Source organism: Peromyscus maniculatus, chromosome 4 (genome assembly GCF_049852395.1).
Source record: "Peromyscus maniculatus bairdii isolate BWxNUB_F1_BW_parent chromosome 4, HU_Pman_BW_mat_3.1, whole genome shotgun sequence".
Taxonomy (NCBI): domain Eukaryota; kingdom Metazoa; phylum Chordata; class Mammalia; order Rodentia; family Cricetidae; genus Peromyscus; species Peromyscus maniculatus.
In genome coordinates this window covers 107,885,580-107,908,135 of record NC_134855.1, presented here as the reverse complement: position 1 = coordinate 107,908,135, position 22,556 = coordinate 107,885,580, and the positions used below count along the sequence as shown (strand labels likewise).

The 22,556-nt window shown below is 43.0% G+C and overlaps 1 protein-coding gene across 1 annotated transcript in view; it reads right to left on the bottom strand.

Annotated features, from left to right (window-relative positions):
- The window catches only part of Tgm3 (transglutaminase 3), a 125,063-nt gene extending 109,444 nt beyond the window's left edge, over positions 1-15,619 (bottom strand). The window contains exon 1 of the mRNA XM_076570631.1: positions 15,552-15,619. The gene's annotated coding sequence lies outside the window, so the exon portion shown is untranslated. The remainder of the gene's footprint in view (positions 1-15,551) is intronic.
- Between the last annotated feature and the right edge of the window lie 6,937 nt (positions 15,620-22,556).

The following is a 22,556-nucleotide window of genomic DNA, read 5'->3' as shown; positions in this document are numbered from 1 at the left end:
CCCGTTCCCTCCCCTTCAACTTCTCCCCTGACCTTACCATCATGATTCCCTACCACGTGTATTCTCTCTTTTTATAAAAACTCCTGACCTTACCATCATGATTCCCTGCCACGTGTATTCTCTCTTTTTATAAAAACTCCTGACATCTACTTACTGCTGCAGTATGTTCAGGGGTATAAGGTCATCTCCTACAGTAAGGGTAGCCCCTCAGGAGCCAGATCCCTGAAGAAAACAGACTTTCCCTCTCCCGGCAGCCATCAATGGCCAACAACTAGAGGCCATCTTACTTTTTACTTCTCAGTAACCTTCTAAGTAAAAGATCAGTTAATAATCCATCTGAAAGTCATTCTCTTACCCGTAAGATGGAGGTCCTCTGAGGAGGAAGTACAACTTTAGTTTTCCACACTGGGCCTCAAGCCTTCTGTATAGCAAATCCTAAATAAAAGGTATTTTGAGCCTTCAGTTCTCAATTTCTGAAGCTCAGATTTTGGAAGGGCCACAGCACTGAGTACTGCTTTTCCTTCAGTTTCTCTGTCTTGTGTTTTATTGACTGGTTTCTTGTTTTTATTTCCCATGGGCTGTTCCTGTGAGCTTACTGACCTGTGTTCCAACCATCCTTCTATACCTCCTCCTTACCCATCCTTTTTTATCCATTAAAATATTTTTTTTCTTTTAGACAGTTTTAATTAGCCCAGGGTGGCTTTGAACTTCCTAGCAATGCAGTCAAGAATGACTTTGGACTTCCAACCCAGCTGTCTCTACCTCCCAGGTCTGAAGACCAGCGTTATGAGCTCCCATGCTCAGCTGATATGGTGCTGGGGACTGAAACCAGTGGTTCCTGAACGACAGGCGAGCATTCTACTTTCTAAACTACATCTTCAGCCCCTTACCTCTCCTTCACATCTCCTCTTCAGTCCCCCAGCTCATATCCACAGTGAGATTTACAGATCACAGACATCATTCTCATGTCAGAAAAGACACCAGGACGTTTTTGTGAGTGAGTCACTGGCATTTAAAGACTAACAAAAGAATCTATGAAAAGGTTGCTTTCTGGTTTAGTTCTAAGCTTTGTAATACATGTAACAAGGATATAAAGTCAACTGAGGTGTCTATAGATCCAATTTTCTTTTTTCACCCTAAGCCACATGCGTGCTAAAGGTTCCTTTCCCTGAATTTCTTTCTGTTCAGGTTCCTCTCCCGACTGCTGGAATAAAAATAGTGCATTGTTTACTCATGTCATTTTCCAGGATCTGCAAGAGAAACATAAGCATGGAATTCATGTCACAAATCTAATCATGACATGTCTAAGGGGAGGCTCTAAATGAGAGCTCTAAACGTTAGATTCAGAAATCTGTGAGGGTTGGCGGTCAGAGAAATGCAAATTTGAAACATAAGGAAACAGCCATTTGCACCCCCTGGGATGCAGATCATCAGAAAGACAGATGGCGAAGTTGACAAGCTGGTGGAGAAACTGCAGGTGGACACGGAAAACTGTGTAACCACTTTGGAAAACAGGCTGGGCCCTCAGAATTTCAAATACAGTGTAGTCACATGATGTGGTCATTTCATTCCTAGATATGTACCAGATGGAAAGGTCCACAACAACCTGTACATGAATATTCATATTAGCACTATTCAAAAATAGTCAAAATGAGAAGCAATACAAGTCACTATGAAAGGATAAGCAGGTAAGTAAAATGTGATCTAGTCATATAATGTGATATTATTTGTTAATGAAAAGGATACAAGAAGCACGGGGCAGTAAAAACATCAAGCTAAATGAATGAAGCCAATTACAAATGCATTGGACTGCTCTTTTCATACAAATATTTCAGACTAGATGAATTATAGAGACCCAAAATAAATTAGTGGTTGCTTAAGGCTGAGGGGTGTTGGGGAGAAATGGAGGTGACTACTAATGAAAACAGGGGTCCTTTGTAGAGAAATAAAAATGTCCTAAAGTAATTTGTGATAGTTGTTGAACTATGAATCCTAAAAAGCATTGAACTGTATACTTTTTTGAGTGACTTGTTGATATATGAATTATATTTCCATACAACTGTTATAGTAAAAGTAAAAGTAGCAGTACAGGATCTTATCTGCATAGTAAGACTGTTCTGGTTTTGTTTCTGTTTCTGTGATATAATATCTTGACAATAAACAACCTAGGAGAGAAAATGTTTACAAGTTAAAGTCCATTATTGAGGAGAAGGTTGAGGAAAATAACTTAAGCAGTTAGTTATATCATGTCCACAGTCAAGAGCAAAGAAAAATGAAATGCATCCATGCTGTCTGTTTGCTTGCTCTCTTCTGGCTTTGTCCTGCATAGGGGATGGTAGCACCCACAGTGAACTGGGTCTTTCCATAGCTGTTAACAATCAAGACAACTCCCTAAAGACACATCCAAAGGCCAACCTGATCTAGACAATCCCTCATCTGAGCTCTCAGCTAATTCTAGGTTGTAGCAAATTGGCATTTAAAACTAACAATAACAAAGACCAAAGGTTGCTGGATGGTGGTAGTATGAGCCTTTAATCCCAGCACTTGGGAGGCAGAGGCAGGTGGATCTCTGAGTTAGAGGCCAGCCTGGTGGTCTACAGAGGGAGTTCTAGGACAGCTAGGGCTACACTAAGAAACCCTGTCTTGAAAAAACAAAAAAACAAACAAAAACCAAAGACCAAAGACCAAAATAGATTGTGAATGACTGAAAGCCCCCTGGGTGGACGACCCCCAACAACCATGTGAAACTATAGATAATGCAAGAAAAGTACTCTAGGAAAACCAAAGCCTTCAGCCACAGATAAAGTGGATCAAAAAGATACTTCTTGTCAACTCTCCATTGTTGATGTTTTATTGATATTTGCTTTGGGGCTGGAAATACAGTGCAGTCAACAGAGTGTTCACTTAGCATGCACAAAGCACTGGGTTTTATTCCAAGCACTGCATAAACCAGTCATGAAGGGACACTCCTATAATCCCAACAATCAGGTAGAGACAAGAATATTAGAAATTTAAGGTCATCTTCATCCACATAGCAAGTTCAAAACCAGTCTGAGATATATGGGATCCTGCTTCAATTAATTAATTAAACTGAAACTATTTATTTGTATATGTGTGTGGGCACATTTAACAGAGGACAACTTATAGGAGTTGGTTCTCTCTTTCCATCATGTGGATTCTGGAGATCAACCCAGGCCTCTTAAGCATGGCAGCCATCTTATCAGGGCTATACTGTTACTATATCAGCAACCTTCACAGCAGATGCTGATTGTGTTAGAATCCTTTAATTTCAGGTGGCAAGAGGCTTCAACCAGACTGGAGTGGGGTCCCCTTTTCCTTCTCGGGTTCCTACAGTTGCCTTGTCTTTCTGTCTGGCCTCAGAATGAAGGAACAGCTTCTGCAGAAACAGTCCCCTGGGTTTATAAGAAAATTGGTAAACAGTGTTGGGACCATTGTGTAGTATGAGAGGTCAAAGCTACTGCTGGAGAGCTCCAGGCTGGGAAGGTTCTCCATGTCATGAGAAGCCCTTAAATTAGACCAGGCTAGCCGCTGTGGTGGCTCATATCTGTTATCTCAGTACTCGTGATGCAGAGGTAGGAAGGTTACAGCCATTTGGAGCCAACCTGGGCTACATAGGGAGTGTTGCTCAGATTACATCCACTCACTGCAGCCTCTTCCTTACAGACCCTGTAAAGGAAATGGCAAGCCTGTCTGTGGGTCTCTAGGCCCCCATCACACTCCCCAGGTACCATTAGAATGACAGGTGCCGCTGTTACATTCTCACATCCTCAGGGAAGTTTACAGGCTCAGGCTGAGAGACTCTGGAGCATCAGAAGGATTGCTGGTGGCCCATCTCCCACATGTAGAGCAGGTGCACCTTAATAAAGGTGATCCTTGCCCCCACACCCTCAGAGTCACATTCCTTCTCTAGACTCTCTTCCCTTTCTCCTCCTCCCCTCAGGAATTAGGGACTGCCTGGTTGCAAGCCCGTGCTGTGGACTATTCATGAGCCACGTGGCATGAGATGCTCCCTTCCTCCGAGACATAGAAAAAGGGACCCACACTCTGTCTCATGGTCCCCAACTCTCATCACAGCCCCTGACACGCTGCTGTCTATCTGTTCATGGTGTTAATTGCTCTAGTGCTACTGGTGTTACTAGTAATCTCTTATTCAAAAGCTTGAACCTCAAACCAGAAATTTTTCAGTGAGTTCAGAGACATCTACATTTCCTACACAGCAGGACTCCGTCTCATAAAGCCAAATAAAGAAAAGCCATAGGCTATACACACAGGTAAGAATATGGTTACAACAGTCCACACACCGAGGCATCACATCTAGATGTTACATCTTAATGACACAGCAGTTACATGTAAGGCGGGTCTGGGAAGCTACTGCACTCATGACTGGACTCCTCACATTTGTTTGGAATCTCAAGCAAAGAGGATGCACTAGATTTCCATAATCCAGTCCTGGCCCTATAAGCCCCCAAGGGACAAGGTAGGCCATGATGAGCTGTGACGAGCTGCCATCAAGGCATTTTTTATCTGAGTAAGTGCTTATCATCACTGACTAAACAGTGAGTGTCTGATTTCTGCTGATCTAGAACCTAACAGGGGTGTTGGCTCCTTACCCCTCTTCATTTGGAAAAACATAAAATTGTATCTCACTAAGACAATACACAAAAATAATCCCAGACAATTCATCTTCTAGCAATTGCATCTACTGAAATAGTCATAAAATATATCAAGATACATATAAAATAACAGTCATTAGCACAGTACTGTTGACCAACAGTAGAGAAGGCGGTTGTGACAACAGTCTCTATGGGTTGATGATGTATCTAGCTCCTCCTGAAACTTGTCATTTCTTATGACAACAATCCTATGGGATGATCATTGCTTCATTTCACAGGCAGGAAAACAGTGTCACGGAGAAATTCTAGGCAAGGTTTCATACCTGGGTTTCAACTTTGGACATCTGGCTACCAAGATAACTGGTGTTCTCATTGCTTCAGTATGCATGTCCATTATCCATTCTTTCTTGCACACAGTATTTATTGAGCATAGTCATGCTCCAGGGTGGCATTGTGCTAAGCACCAGAGACACAATGAACAAATAAGGCAGGGTCCCTACCCTCACTGACATTACGGCCTAATGAAAGACACAAAAATTCAGAATGCAAACTTTGATGAATGCAAGAAGAAAGTTACACAGGGCTTTTCCAGTGAGGCAGAAAGATGGGGTCAGACATACATGACTGTGAGCTATAAGAAAATCAGCTCGGGGGCCCAGCAACCAAGACCATCCAAAGGAGGAACAGATCTCTTCCACTAAACAAAGAAAATACAGGCCAAAATTAGATCCATTCCTTTCAGAGACTTCTTCTCTTCCCTTTTGTAAAGAAAAACTCCAGGAGCTGGAGACCAGGGGGCTCCTGGGCCTGCTGGAACCACTCCTGGCCTTTGATGGGTTATAGTAAATCCATCTGTTTGACTATCACTACTCTGTGTCTTGCTCAATTTTTTGTTAAAGACACAAAACAAACAAACAAAAAAGAAACAAGCCTTGGCCATTGTGTCACAGGACGCCTCCAAGACCCCCACCTGTAATTTCAGAAACCAATGAACCAATCACATGATAAAATCCAGGGATAAAGGAAGGAAAAGATCACAACAGGCCAGATCTTATGGAAGAATTGGTTAAAGCAGAAGCCCCTGGCCGTGTGTGTGTGTGTGTGTGTGTGTGTGTGTGTGTGTGTGTGTGTGTGTGTAAAATAGGGAAGGGAACCATTTGTACAGTGACCCTGCTGCAGCAAGGATTATGGTGTAGTATCACACCAGTCACTACCAGCACCGTTTTAAACTCTCTATCTGATAGGAGAGAGGAACTGACATGTTGTGTACTTCCTAACCTGAGAAACAGGACCCACGGCTGACCAGGATGCAATTGATTGAAGCAGCTTCTATTGGATTATAATCCCTAAGCTCCAGAGCCTTTGTACATTTTCGGCTTCTTTTCTTCTATCTATGGCTGCATCATTCTGTGCGGATGCTTTAAATTACCAGGCAGTAACGGCCAGACAGAGAAGGAAGAGCAGGGAAGAGGGCCGCCGGAGAGACACGGTCAGTTCACATGTCCATGGCAGGCCTGCACTTAGACTCACAAGGACTTCCACCAGCCTCTCCTGGTTTTCTTTCTCTTAGTTGTATAGCGTCCCCTCCTCCCCTACCACACACACACACACACACACACACACACACACACACACACACACACACACACACAAAACTACCATCATCTAGCGTGTGAAAGAAGCCAGTTTTCATGGGAGTCTGTGTCTGCAGAGACTGATGGGCCGATTAGGATTTCAGTACTGTGGAGAGTTTTATTGGTTTATTGGACTTTTATAGGTTCAGAAGCTAATCACTTTATCCCCAGCTAGTTCTAGCCTTCTGGAACAGCCATTCGCTGTCCTACTCTGTATCTGAATTAACAGCAGGTGATAACAAATAAGAACCTCTTAGAAGCTGTTGACTTAGCAGAAGACTAGCTTCCACCAATCCAAGAGCTAAGAATGTCCTCAGACAGCATCATGGTCTATAGAGTAGCCCCCCGCCCCCCATCTTAATGCATCTGCCTCTCTGGAGTACCCACCAATGTATTTTAAACTTGCCTTGATTTATGACTTTATGTATCCTTTAAGACTATAAAAACCCCGTGAAACTGCTTCCATGTTGGAACATGGAATTTTGGGGTTCCCGGGCCATGGCCACTCATAATGGCTCCAGAATAAACTATCCCTTATTCTCGTTAAGCTGAGAGTGAGGCCTGTGTAAGAACATGCACACCGCACGGCACATGCTTTTGGACCCTTCCTTCGCTCCCTGGCCTGTTTCTATTCCTGGGAGTGCTTTCTCGTCTCTTAATAAGCTGTCTATTTCTATTCCATGACTAATTTAAAAGGCATGACTTTTTTCCCTCCACCCATCCTTCCAGCGGCTGCTGGGATTTTTCAATTAACCTGTACTATGTTTTTCTCTTAAACTCGGATGAAATTGTCCTTGAATTTTCTTCGGAGTCTGTTTCTGTGTTATTTTATTAAAGAGGCTGAGAGTCCCCCCGAAGGAACCCAGTTTCCCTGGTAACACTGGCTTCAGAGAAACCTCTACACACCACCCCTTTTGCCACCTCCTAGCCAGAGGATCCCGGAACTTGGAAGGGTAGAGGGCTGTGCTGGCCAGGAATCCAAGCCTCTGGGGAATGGGAGGAAAGGAAGAACACGCACGTACGTACCAGTCCCTGGGTTGGGGCTTACTTAACATTCTCTCCATGGAAATAATACTGGTGGAGGAAAATCCCTGCAGAATGGGATGGATCTCATCTGGTTTAGAGGGAGGCCACTCCAGTGACCAAACCTTCAAACACCCCCTCTTCCGAAGGCACAAACATTCATGCTACCCAACTCAGGGTCTCAGCCTATGACCCAACAAGCAAGGTTAATCCATTCACCCCCAACAAGCAAAGTAAAAGAGTCAAATCAAGAGTGAAAAGCAGCAAAGGGAGACGGACCCAGTGTGACCACACTGGGAAGAGGGACAGAGATCTATCTCCCTGCTCCAAGTCCGTCTTAGGGGTCCTGAAACGAGGTTCCCGGAGGAGACCATGTATGACATTGTATGACAGCAGAAGTGAAGGACAGAAGCGTCTCCAGTATATCTTCATCTCTGTCAGGCAGATGTCACAGGTACCATGCCAAGATATGGACAGACCGGCACAGCGTCTGGCTGCCTCTCAGAGTTAGACACAGTCCTGTTTCCAGCCATTCAGCGCTAGAAAGCAAGATTCTCAGACCTGCTTGTTCATTCACTCTGTGAGCTCTCAGTAGGTACAATGGACTCATATATTTCCAATAGACTGAACCCCTTTTTGGAATAAGGGGCAACGTGTATAAATAAGTGTAACATAACAGGGCAAGAAAGTATACACCTACAGAAAGGTCGGATTCTTTGTCAAACTTCATAAATATAGCCATATAAAAGCCAAAGACCCATAAATGGTAAAAGAACTGGAAAGACATATTTTAAGTGCAATTTAAATATTGAATTATATGGGATTTTCCTATGGCTTTTATATTTCCCAAAGTTCTAAAATAATCACAGACTACATTTGTGTTGGCAGGGTAACAAATTCAGCTTTAATTTATTACCTCATTGCTCCAATAGCTAGTTATTGAGCACTATTGCCCCAGGCAGTTCTAGGCACAGCAATGATTGTGTTTTGCATGTGAAGATCCAGGAAGGCCCATATAGCAAAGGCAAAGGGAGACCCGGGTTAGAATCATGAAGGCTGTACATGTTTGCACTCCAACCAGCAATGGAGGAGTGCTCCCCTTGTTCCACATCCTCTCCAGCAGGAGCTGTCACTTGTATTTTTATTCTGACACGTGTAAGATGGAATCCTAGAATCCTTTTGATTTGCAATTCCCTGATGGCTAAGGATGTTGAACATCTCCTTAAGTGGTTCTCAGCCATCTGACATTCTTCTGTTGAGAATTCTGTTTAGCTCTGTACTCCATTTTTTAAACTGGATTAAAAAACCAGGAAGCCTGCATGGGACTGACCTAGGCACTCAGCATATATGTTACAGTTGTGTAGCTTGGTCCTCTTGTGGGACTCCTAACAGTGGGAACAGGGGCTGTCTCTGACTCTTTTACTGGCTTTTGGGAACCTGTTTCTCATAATGGGTCATCTTACCCCTTCTTAATACAAGGGGAGGTTCTTAGTCTTACTCCAACTTGAAATGCCATGTTTTGTTGATATCCTTGGGAGGCCTGCCCTTTTCTGAATAGAAATGGAGGAAGAGTGGATGGGAGGGACAGGGGAGAGGAGGGACAGGGAGGAGAGGAGGGAGGGGGAATTGCAGCTGGGATGTAAAATAAATAAATAAATTTATTTTTAAAAAAGAATCATGAGGCCCTATTAAGTAAGAAAAGATTATGGATATTATTCTAAATGGGATTAAATAAAACACTAAGAAAAAGCTAAATGCTTCTGCAGGAAAGCCAGCAAGAAAGTTTCTAACTGCATGGTTTCTGCTGATATGGAATATCAAATGCTGCAAGCCGCAGGAAAATGTAATGGAACCCAGCTACTATCACAAAAGCTACTACTTGGAAAAGTCAAGGACTTTTCCAAAGGTCAAGCCATGGCTTAAGAAGTCTTGGTAATATTTTAGCTTTTGTATGTATATTAGCTGGTTCCTACAGTGATTTTCTTGTAATGCTATGCATGCTTCCAAGAACTCCTAACAGTGTATTTATCTAAAATACCTATCAAGCATCCAAAGCCAAACGAAACACCTGTCTCCTAGGTCAGAAGGATAGCTTTATTTCTTGTGCAATTTAGGGTGAGACCCTCCTTCCTTACAGTCTTACTAACAGACTCCAAATTTCTTACCTAACCACTTCTAGGAATGTAGATTGAGCACATAAATTCCCTTCTTGTCTTACTGATCATTAGCACTCATTTGGGTTGTAAAAGAAAGCCTGATGGCCAAAGCCTGAGGAAAATTCTTACCTGCCTTTATGACCCTTGTAAGAATTTAAGCCTGGTGACCTTGTTCTGCCAGAGGATCACTATGGCTTGGGTTTATAACTGAACACCTTAATCAAGGTATCTTTAAAAATAAAATATAGGATCTCACTGTGTAGCCATACAGTGGGCTACTGAACATTCTCATGCAAGAATTCCTAAGAATACTTTAAGTGCTAAAACTATCTTGGGTAAAACTGGTCTCTTCTCACTTAGGCCAGCCATAAATTTGCCATAAATTCCTAAGGTAAAGTGGTCTCTGAACCAGCTATAAATTCCTATACAGTGTGTCTCTTTCCTCAAGGTTATGAGAACAGCCTGACAAGTTAACTGCTACCTCTCTACTTCTGTAAACAGCGCTTGCTTGCTGTAGATGTCCAGAGCTGTCTTTCTATATACATCACAATTGTGGTCCTTGCCTTTAAAAACTCAACAAACTGGAGGTCAAGGCTACTTCCCACTACTGTGCTTGGAACAGCCCAACTGGAGGTAAATTAAAGACCCAATTTGACTTATTCAGGCATCAGAGGAGTTTTTCTCTTCAGGTAACTTATAATAGCCAGGGCCAGCCTGGAACTCTTTATAGAGGTCAGGATGATCTTGAACTCACAGGGATCCTCCTTCTTCTGCCTCTCTAGTGTTGAGAGTAAAGACATGCCCATTTACACTTTGCTGGAAGTGTCTTTGAGAGTGAAATGAACAGACCACAAAGGGTGAGTTCTAGAGAGAAGTTTATTATATAGTGGGATCTTAAAAGAGAAAGAGATATAGCAAGAGGGGCTCCTGGAAATAGGTTTGAGATGTTGCATTGAGGCATTTTCAAAAGGACTTACAGAGAAACTGGGGTGAACAAGGGAGGTGGATGAGCTGTTTGGCCCAGTTGCCCAACCAGGTACCCGGGCGCCTCCTCTCAGTTTCACCCACACAGTGGGTTTTCAGAGGTGATCATCTAGAGGAGGTAACAGACGCAGATTCTTCTGACCTCCTTGGGTTTGGTGCTTTGGGGTCCCTGCTCTTCCTGACTAGCTGCTAACTCCTGCTCTCATCCTCCTTCCTGCCGTGAAGACAAGCCTAAAATCACTTAGGGACCAGGCTTGGGATCAGAGCCCCAAACATTCCTGCTACGTCTGTCCTACAGCTAGGACAGGACCAAGGACACTTTCAGCTGATGCCCAAGGACAGGAATCAAGGTCCCAACCCTAAACTTTCTGTCCCATCTCTGTCTCCTGTCCTCATCATGCCTGCCTCTGAAGCGGTAAAGCCAGACAGAATGTATCATTTAAGGAATTGGAGCAGCGGCCAAATCTGGCTTCTTCCTGCAGGTTGGAGTCACTGGATGTGACGGTCATGATACCTCTCCAGTGCATCTATTTGACTAGCTAGGGAACATTTAAGATTATATTGGTGGCTCTATTAGAATACAGCCTAGTGTAGAGAGAAAAACAAAGTCCTTGCCTGGTCCCCAGATAGATATGAGGGAGATGTATAGGCAAGAGTTATTGGCATTACAAGTCCAAGGCAGAGAACCAGAGGAAGCCAGAGTTTTTTAAATGTTCGAATTAAAGTCCTTCAAACCCCCCTGATAGGCTCACAAAAGCATCTATCCACTGGGCTCCTTCTTGTGGGTTTTTTCTCTTAGCTTCCAAAGCTTGATTGGGGAGTAATGAACCCAGGATATATTAGGCAATTTGATAGCGGGTGGGTGGCTAGAATCACAGTGTAAGCTCTCTCCTGGATGGCTTCTGGAGAGGGAGAAGAGATTTCACCAGTATTTGATTTTTAGGTTAAAACAACAGTGGGCATGTCTCACTCAGTTGTAGGTCCTGTATAGATACTGAGATGCTGAAATTGAGCCAAAGTTATGATGCCCTATATCTGGGCAGCATGGGTTCAGAATTATTGACCTGCAATCTAATAACAGAACATAGTCCAGGTAGGCTCTTTTCTCCCTCCATTTAACTAAATCAATCCCTCCAGTACTACTGGGTGACTCTGGAAATATTACCAAGGGATGGGTTGAGAGCCTTGCTTTTAACTGTAAAAAAAATTTAAAAAAAGGTTGACGGTGATGGCTATGTTTGTAACCCCAGAACTCAAGAGGCTGATGCAGGAGATTTCTCTAAGTACGAAGCCAACAGCAAGTAGCAGAGGGAGTTCCAGGACAGCCTGTTTAACCTTCCTGGCAGGAGCAAAGATACTGGAAAGTGCTATGTGATCCTTTCTTTGTCCATCAAACTACTGAAATAATGGTCTAAAAGACATTGAAATGCCCCCCAAGAGTCTCGCGCTGGGGAAAGGGAAAGACTGAACTTTGTGCCAGCCAGAGAAGGAATTCGTCTTCCAGGAAGAAATTTCACAGTTTTGGTAACTTGTCTGACCACCTCGCAGGACAGACTGAAGCCTGGACAATGATGGATCAAGGATGCAGTTATGCACACGTCCTTCCCCACATTTAAACCCAGACACCATGTTAGGAAGCTGAAGAATGACTGGGGAGGGGAGGTCCCGGTGAACCTCTTTGTTCCTCACTTGAGGCGACCATGTTAGGTGAGGCTCCCTTTCCTGCTTTTCACTACGATTTGTCTCTTTAATTGGCCTGTCTACGACTGGTGGCCTCGAGCCCTGTCTTTTTATAGTTGTCAGGATCCAGGGTTTGACCCTAATGACTTCAAGAACGGTTGGGTCCAAAGTGAGACCCTTTCTCAAAACAGTAAGAACAACAGCTAGAGACTGAGCATTCAAATACATGAGCCCAAGGGGACTATTCTCATTTGAATCACCACACCTTAAATTTCATAACTTTTCTCAATAGCTGAGTGATATTCCATGTGTAAGCACATCACATCTTCATTATCCATTATCAGTGGATAGACATCTAGACTGTTTATGTTTCCTGGCTATTGGGAATACAGCAGCAAGGAACGTGGATGGGCATCTATCTCTATCGTGGAGTCATAGTGAATATTCTGAATAGCTGGATCATGTGTCACCTCTATTTTCAGCTTTTTTTTTCAAGACAGGGTTTCTCTGTGTAGTTTTGGTGCCTCCCCTGGATCTCACTCTGTAGACCAGGCTGACCTCGAACTCAGAGATCCGTCTGGCTCTGTCTCCCGATTAAAGGCGTGCACCACCACCGCCCAGCTATTTTCAGCTTTTTAAAAATGAACCTCCACGCTGATTTCTGTAGTGGCTGGCCAGTTTGCACTCCTACCAGCAGTGAATAAAATGAATAAATGTTCCTCTTTGCCCATGTGCATGCTATCATTTGTCTTTTTTAAATTTTATTTTAGCCATTCTACCTGGTATAAGATAAAATCTGAAAATGGTTTAATTTGCATTTCCCTGATGGCTAAGGATGTTGAACATTTCTAAAAATGTTTCTCAGCCATTTGTATTTCATCTTTTGAGAACTCTCTGTATAGTTCCATCCCTCATTTATAAACTAGATTGTTTTCTTGATTATTAACTTTTTAGTTCTTTATATACTGTAGATATTAACCTTTTATATGTATACTTGGCAAAGTTTTTTTTTTCTAATTCTGTAGGCTTCCTCTTCACTCGAGTGACAGTGTCCTTTGCTGTACAGAACCTTTTCCATTTCCGAAGGTCCCATTTATGGTTGACTGCGCTATCAGCATTCTGTTCAGAAAGTCCTTTCTTGCGTCAACAAATTCAAGTATATTACCTACTTCCTCCTGCATCCGAGTCAGGTATCAGTCTTATGTTGAGATCCTTGATCCATTTGGAGTTGCGTTTTGTGCAGGGAGAGAGACATAAAACTAGCCAGGACAATATAGCTAAAGGTTTATCAATATTGTTAATCTTTTCCAAGAACTGGTCTTAGGGTTTCAATTGCCGTGATAAAACACCATGACAAAAAGCAACTCTCATATTACAACTCTCTGGTCTACTCCATCACTGAAGGAAGTCAAGGCAGGAACTCAGGCAGGAACCTGGGAGCAGGAACTGAAGTAGAGGCCATGAGGAAAGCAGCTGACTTGCTTGCTTCTGAAGGCTTAAGGCTCTCATCAATCATAGCCAAGAAAACGCCCTACAGACCCGCCTACAGGCAATCTGATGGAGGCATTTTCCCAACGGAAGCTGCTCTTCCCAGACAACTAGTTTATCTGTGTTAAGTTGACAACAACAACAGACTTAAGAAGGACAAATCAACTCTTGTTTCATTGAATCTTCATATTTGTTTGGTTGTTCCTTTCTATTTTATTAATCTCAGCCCTGATTGTTTATTTCTTCCTGTCTACTTTTTTGGGGTGTTCACTGTTCTTACTTTTCTAAGGCCTTTGGGAGTATTACTAAGCTAGTAGTTTGAGATCTCTCAAGTTTCCCGATGTAGGCAGTTAAAGCTGCAAATGTCCCACTTAGGGATGCCTTCATTGTGTCCCATAGGTTTTGATTTGTTGCTTTCATTTTCATTCAATTCTAGTAATTTACATTTTTTCCTGTTTGATTTATTCCTGCACCCAATTTGGTTCAGTAGTGTGTTGTTTAGTTTTTATAAAATGGTGTGTTTTCTGTCTTTTCTTTTGTTGGCAGTACTCAGCTTTAATGCAAGTGATCAGACAGAATGCTGGATGTGAATCAGTTTCCCATATTTGTTGAGACTTATTTGTGTTTTAATATGTGGTCTATAAGGAGAAAGTCCCATGGGCTGCTGAAAAGAATATGTATTTCTCAGTATTTGAGTGTAACATGCTACAGATATCTGTTAAGTCCACTAGATTTATGGTCATTTAACTCCACCATTTCTCTGTTTTAGACTTTTCTAGATGACCTGTTTACTCATGAGAACAGGATACTGAAATCACCCACTGTCACTGTGTTGGCATTGATCTGTGGAATTAAATATAAATGTGTTTCTTTTACAAAACTGGGTACTTCTAAGTTTGGTATGTATATGTTTAAGATTGTAATAGCTTGTTTGGTGGGTTTTTTTTTTCTTTAATGACTATGAAATACACCATCACTTCTGATTGGGTTTGGTTTGAAGTCTATTTTACCAGAAAATAGAATAGTTATGCCTGGTTGTTTCTTAGTTCCATGTTTTTGGAATACCCTAAAGTGATGTCTTTAGCAGCAAAAAGATAAATCATGTTTTCTGATCCAATCTGTTAGCCCATGTCTCTTCATTGATGAGCTCAAACTATTAATGTTAAGAGTTACTATTAAATAGTATATATTAATTCCTGTTGTTTTGTTATTTGTGATGTTCTACTAGACATTTTAAATTTGATGATCTGGAATTGTTTATTTGTTCCTTGTGCCTTCTTGGTATGTTCGGCCTTTTCTTCAGACCTAACTATCCTTTCCAGTATTCTCTGTACAATATCCTTTGTAGCTATACATCCCTTTAATGTATTTTTATAAAGGAAATGTTTCCTTTCTCCTTTGATTGTGACTCACAGTTTTGGTGAGTATAGTAGTCTGGGCTGGCATCTGTGATCTTTCATAACTCATGGAACACCTGTCCAATCCTTTTGTCTTTCACAGTCTCCATTGAAAAATTGGTTCTTATTCTGATGGGCCTGCCTTTGTATGATACTTGTTCTTTCTTTCCTGCAGCTTTTAATATCCTTTGTGTGCTCTGTACATTTACAGTTCTGATTATTGTATGCTGTGGGGAGTTTCCCTACCTGGAGAAGAAGGCAGGTGTAAGACATGTGGCCCTTGTGGCATAGGGAGGTCTCCAGGATGGGTGGAGTTACTGGTGTGGGTCAAGAGCTGCTCCCTGGAGGGGAGTTGTCCTCGGGACACAGGATTGGTGGAGTTTGTGGCATTAGTCTAATCTCCCTGTCTGAAGAGGATGCCAACAAGGAACCCAAAGCTCAGCTGTGAAGAGACAACTCTGTTCTTCCTGGAAGTCTCTTGTCTAGGTTTCTTTCCTATTGCTGAAATAAGACACCATGACCAAGGTAACTTATAAAAGAAAGTGTTGGGCTTACGGTTTCAGTCCATGATGGCAGAGCAAAGGCTTGGCGAAAGGAATTGCTGAGAGCTCACATCTTGATCTACCGAGAGAGAAAGAGAAAAAGAGAGAGGACACTGAGAATCACACAAGTCTTTTGAAACCTCAAGGCTCACCCCTAGACACACCTCCTCAAACAAGGCACAGTTCTAATCCTTCCCAAATAGTTCTACCAAGTGGGGACCAGGTACTCAAATATATGAGCCTGTGGGGGCCATTCTCATTCCAACCACCACACCCCAGCCCCTGGCCTCCACGGGCTCACAGCCATATCATAATGCAAAATGCATTTAGTTAACTTCAAAAGTCTCCATAGTCTTTCACAGACTCAACACAGTTTAAAAGTCCAAAGTCTCTTCTGAGACTCATGGAAATCCAGTCTCTTAATTGTAATTCCCCCAGGGGAAGAAAGCAAATGACATACTTCTAACATACAAAGACACAGAACAGATATTACCATCCCAAAAAGGAATGGCGCATAGTGGGGACATACTGGACCAAAGAAAGAAAAAACAAAACATGAGACAAATCTCCAAACCCTGTAGCTCCGTGTCTGATGTCAAAGGGCTTAGATGGTCTGCCCCCTTCAGCTTTGCCGCCTACAACACACTTCTCTCTCTTGGGCTGGCTCCACTTCTGTCTCCATCTCTTCTAGGCAGACGTCTCACAGCTTGGGATCTCCAGTGCAATCCAGGTTTTACTTCACACAGCGCTTCATAGGGACTTCATGCAGGGCCTGCCCTGCCACACATTGCCTGGCCTCAGCAGCTCTCCTTAACCACAGAGGGAGATTCCACAACTCTTTCCCTTATGTAGCCTTCGTGACTCTAAAGCCAGAACCACGTGGATGAAGCTGCAAGGTTTGGCTGCAACCGTGACCCTTTGAATTACTTTTGCAGAAATTTCCCTTTGTTGTTGCTTTTCAGGAGCAGAAGAATCCTCAAGCCTTTCTTTTTAAGTTTGGAAGCTTAGCTGGGTGGGGTCTGGCCTTGAGATCACTCGTTTCCTTCCTCCACCTTAGATCAGGCCTCTCTTCACTCTTCTTGCTTCTTTCAGCATAAGCCCTAGTTCCAACACTAAATTTCCTGGTGTTTTTTCTTCCTCTTTAAACTCTGTATTTTGTATTTGTTCCCCCACCCCTTTGCTCTCTTTCATTGTAGACCTGCATGTGAGGGATCACTAGTAACATGTGGCAGGCTCAATATTAGACTTTCTTCAACTTCTCTCAACGAAGGACGTTAATCGAATACCTTTCCATTCAGGACAAGGGCAAAAAGCAGCCATATTGTTTGCCAAAATATCACAAAAATGGTCTCCAGTTCAGTTGCTAATATTGTCCCCATCTGAACCCTCTTGAGCTGGGCCTCCACAGTCCATACAGCTCTCGGCACCACTGTCTTTCAAGGACGTACGAGGGTGGCCCATTAGGCTCTCTTTGTCGTATTTAATTGTATTTCTAGCCCAATGTCCCAGAGTCTTCCAGACATCCCCCCAAAACAGCATCATCAGGTCTGTCACAGAAACACCTCCACTCCCTGGTAACCCACCTCTATCTTAAATTATTTTTCTATTGCTGTGATAAGACACCATGGCCAAGACAACTTATTGAATAAAGAGTTTATTTGGGGGGCTTAGAGTTTCAGAAGGTTAAAGTGTAAGACCATAATGGCAGGGAGCAAGGCAGCAGGCAGGCAAGCTGGTGCTGGAGCAGTAGCTGAGAGATTACATCCTAAGATACAGCCATGCGGCAGAGAGAGCTAAGTGGGAATGTGTGCGCTTTTGAAACCTCAAAGCCCACCCCTAATGACACACCTCCCCCAACAAGGCCACCCTCGAATCCTTCCCAAACAATTCCATTGACTAGGGACCAAGTATTCAAGCCTATGAGCCTTGGGGGCCATTCTCATTCAAACCACCATATCTCTTAACCAGGAACTCTGGATCGCTGTTTCAGCAGGGCTTTTCCCAACGTTTCTGCCAGATGTTGTAAGGGCCCCACTGGATGATGCAATCTATCTGTCTGCTGCTTGCTATGTGCTCTTTTACTTGGCCACCTCACCTGGGGGAATACTGTGTCACACCTGAAATCCAACTAATTGTGAACTTGAGCTGGCTGCCTCACTGGGCTTCCCCAGTCATTTCTGATGGATGCTGTGAGCATCTAATTTGATGATGTTTTACTATCTATCTGTAACTTGCTGGGGTTTTTTGTTTGTTTATTTGCTGTATTTTTGTTTGCTTCATGCTTATCAGATTCACTCATTCAAAACTAAAATTACAGCTATTTTGGATGATTCTCTGGAAAGAAGTTCAGTGATGAGAAATAACTGAAATTGAACCACTAGATGGTTAATCATCAATGTCATCGGAGAATATTGTTCAGAGACAAGGAGCAAATTATCTAAATAAAAATGGAGTCATGCTGAGCATGGTGGCACATGCCTAAAAACCAGAACTGGGAGGCTGAAGTAGGAAGACTGTAAGTTTGAGACAGCCCCGGGCTTCCCAGTGAGACTGTGACAATCCTTCCGAAAGTCACAAAGCCAAAAGGTTATTGAGAAGTGGTTCTTATGTGTGGTTGCCTGACGCTAACCGAATGTCTTCTAACCTTGTTTCCTACTTGTATTCTGTTTATGAGATGTGCTTAAGACACATGCATACCTCGCCTCAGGAATGAGGTGTGAAAACCAAGTGTGGGGAAATGTAATAGTCCTGGCAAGAAGGAGGATGCTAAAGAGACATTCACACCCTTCTCTTTAACTATCATACCATTGACGCAATGCACTCCAAAGAATTGGGATTTCCCAAGGATCTCAGGCTCAGAGACAGAAGAGTCTGGGAGCCTGTCACCTGTCAAAAGGGCAGCTTGTTTCCTGAAAGGACATTTCATGTTGTCAGAACAACACCTTACAGGAGAGACTGCATCCCCAGACAGTGATGGTGAGCAGGACCACACCTTGACAGGGATGCTTAGCCATGCATATCTCTTGCTTTTTATTTCAGCCTAAGCCTCATGTTCAGGCCCTAAAAATGGACTTGGGGTAGAGGCAAACAGTGAATCTCTTTGTTCCTCTTCATGATGTGGCCACATTAAAGAAATACTCAGCCGGGCAGTGGTGGCACACGCCTTTAATCCCAGCACTTGGGAGGCAGAGGCAGGGGGATCTCTGTGAGTTCGAGGCCAGCCTGGACTACCAAGTGAGTTCCAAGAAAAGGTGCAAAGCTACACAGAGAAACCCTGTCTTGAAAAAAACAAAAAAAAAAAAAAAAAAGAAATACCCTTGTTATACATTTGTTACACACACACACACACACACACACACACACACACACACAGTTAACAGAATTATACAACAACATACACTCAAGAACATGAAATAAAGTAAGCTGGGTGTCCGGGTTGGCTTTTCTGTGAATTCAACACAAGTTAGAGGCTAGAGTTGTCTGAGAAGAGGGAACCATGACTGAGGAAATGCTTTCACAACACTGGCCTGTAGGCAAGCCCGTGGGGCATTTTCTTGATTAATGATTGAAATAGAAGGGCCCATCGCACGATGGGTGATGCACCCCCTGGGCACATGGTCCTAGAGTGAAAAAGAAAGCAGGTTAAACAAGCCATGAGGAGTAAGCAAGTACGCAGCTCTCCTCCATGCCCTCTGCATCAGCTCCTGCCTCCAACTTCCTGCCTCCAACTTCCTGCCTCCAACTTCCTGCCTCCAGTTCCTGCCCGGACTTTTCTCAGTGATGGAATGTGACCTGGAAGTCTAAGATGAAATAAACTGTTTCCTCCCTGAGTTGCTTTTAGCCATGGTCTTTATCACGGCAGGATATTTTTAAAATACACACAGCAAGGCAGCTGAATAAAGAGGGAAATGAAAACCAGAAGACAGTGAACAGTAAAATAGCAGACTTGAGTTCTAGCACATCAAGAACTACTAGAGAAACACTTCCCAACGATAGAATAACCAGCCCACCAGGGAAACAACGACTCTGAGTGTGTATGCACGCGCCAAACAAGAACATCTCAAAGTCCAAGACGTAAAAGCAATAGTGCTAAAAGGAAGAAAACCTACCATTACCGTTGGGGACTCCAGTCCCTGAGAAAATGATTGCTAAGGAAGTCACCATGTCCTTGCCACTACGTGTGGACAAAGAGAACACAGACCACATTTCAGAACCAACACAGAAACTGCGTGTGCACAATTGGTCAGAAAAATGTAAGTATCACAATAGGTCCTTAAGGTAGGAAGAGGCCTTAACGATCACTTTCCCATGTTCTGGTCTAATATTTTTTTTCTCCAATATTTGCCCCAATATCTACATTCTACGTCAAACTAGAGGGCAGTGAGAGGGAAAGAAAGCAACTTTCATCCTGCACTATGACTGTGCTATGCTGGGCGGGAAGAAGAACCGAGAGCAAAGCTTTAGCCTATGCCCCAATAGTTCTCGTGATACAGACATGTACAGGTTTACAAAAATTAGACTATACTATTAACAGGGATTGTTCCAATAGACGCTGAGAAGCTGCTTTTGCTGAAAAACATTGATTCCTCATGGTCCTTGTTACCGAGTTACTTTTAGTGTCTTAGTACTTTTCTATTGCTGTGAAGAGACACCACCACCAAGGCAACCTACAAAAGCAAGAGGTTTGTGTGGGGGCTTGCTTACAATTTTAGAGGGTGAGACCATGACCATCATGGTGGGGAGCATGGCAGCAGGCTGGCAGGCTAATTTGTCAAGACTGCTGGAGACTGAGTTTTTGCCTTAAAAACGCATGTAATACTACCTCTAGTACTATAGATTTTTTCCTAGTCCCTCTGTTTTCCCCACATTCTATTTTTCTCTAAACAGAAGACAATATAATCTTATTTGGATTTAACGTACTAATTTTACTGTCCACCACCATAGCAAAGCTGCGTCTTGCGTTCAGTCACTTCCTTCCATCTATCTTGCCATTCTCTTGAATGCTCACAGCTTGCATCCCAATGGCTGCCATCTTGCCTGGCCCCAGGATGTTCCTGCCCCCTCTTTGTTACTTTAGCCTGTGAGGTGAGAAGTTGAACTTTTGGAGACTTAGCAGTCATGGAGGATGGCCCTGGCTCACATAATCAGCTTTAGATCTCATCTCCTGTGTTCCTGGCAGCGTGCTAATTTAAAGGGAGGGGACCGTACCACAGCTGGAACTTCTTGGAATTTGAAAAAACACATGAAAGGAGGAGGGTGTCAGAAGCAGGGTGCTGTTGAAGCCTGTAAGGGGAAGAATATTTCCTCTTGGAAATGACTATTTCAGAGATGTGTTTTTTATTGTTATTTTTTAAATTCTCTTGAATAAGCTCTGTTATATGATTTTTGGTCAGAAGAATAGGATCTAATTCTCCTCTGGCCCTGGGTTGTCCAAGACATTATAAGATTTACAAAGACATACTACTGACCCCTCTGTTATGTGTTAGTCAAAATGGGGCTGTCAATCACCTGGACAGGAAAATGCTCCTCCGGAAGCTGCTGGTTCCAGAATCCTCAAGAACCATGATGCACTTGAAGACAACATTAAGGAGAAGAATAACCATCCTGTTAATGAGATGTGTATTTAAGTGTCCACCTCAGAAGCCCCTCCCTCTCTCAATGACAATTGCCCACAAACCTCACTGCCAAACCTGCCTACTTTGTGAGCTTTTTGAGTTCTCCTAAATTATAACTTTTTGTTTTTTTCTTTTTTTTTTTTTTTTTTAATCTCCTATTTACTTCTGGATGTTGGCCAAAGTCCCAAGACTGCTTGTTCTGACATTCTGGGTATTCTCACTTTTCTCTCCGAAGTCACCTCCAGCTCATACACACACAGATGCTGCCCAGCCTGCCTGGCTTTTTTCTGACCTCATTCAGAAAACAGGACCCTCTCTCTTCCTCTGATCCGGAGTCCTCCTGATCTGCCTCTGATCTTAGCCCTCTCAGCAGGTGCTAAGATCTCCAGCTTGCCTACTTTATTGTTTCTCTCCTCTCAAAATCCAATAAAAATGTTCTCAAGTTTCCTTCTGAGCCTATTTTCAGTGTATTTTATCTTGAAGCCTAAGCGCAGGAAAAGGGTAAAACCTCAACATTAACGCAAACCAAGACTTTTCTTCTAGCTCTTCAGCAGACTGGGACAAAGTAGCGTTTTCAAAATTAAACAAGAGAATAACAGGGAAAGGTGACAGAAAACATGAACAGAAACAAGGTTAGTGTGGTAAGGTGTGACCATTGTCATTTTTTTATTTTATTTTATGTGTACATGTACATGCATGGGGCAGGGGTGCACATCTGCCATGGCATATATGTGGAGGTCAGAAGGTAACTTTGGGGAGTCAGTTCTCTCCTTCCACCAGGGTTCTTGAGGAATAATGTAGGTGCTTAAGTAGGGTTTCTATTGCTGTGATGAAACACTATGACCAAAGGCAAGTTGAAAGGGTTTCTTTTGCCTTAAAGATAGATATAAGCCCATCTCTGAGGGAATCCAGGGCAGGAACTAAGGACAGGAACCTAGAACAGGAACTAGTACAGAAGCCTCAGAGGAGCGCTGCTCACTGGCTTGCTCCTCATGGCTTGCTCAGCCTGCTTTCTTACATACCCCACCCAGGACCAGCAGCCCAGGTGTAGAACCACCTATAGTGAGCTGGGTCCTTCCACATCAATCATCAATCAAGAAAATGTCCCACAGACATGCTCAGAGGCCAGGCTCATGACAACTCCTCAAATGAGGGTCCTTCTTCTCAGGTGTCTGTAGTTTGTGTCAAGTTGATAATAAATAACTTAACAAAGGTGTGCTGGGAAGAAATCCATTGTGTCTAACTCAGTAAACCAGAAAATCCCCAATGGCAATAAGATCAATCAGAGGACACCAACAAAATTACAGGACATGTTAAATATTTCACTAATTACCTCAAGTAGCTTCAACTAACCAACAAAGAAATGCAGAGTGAATAGCACAATCAAAAGACTAGATTAAACT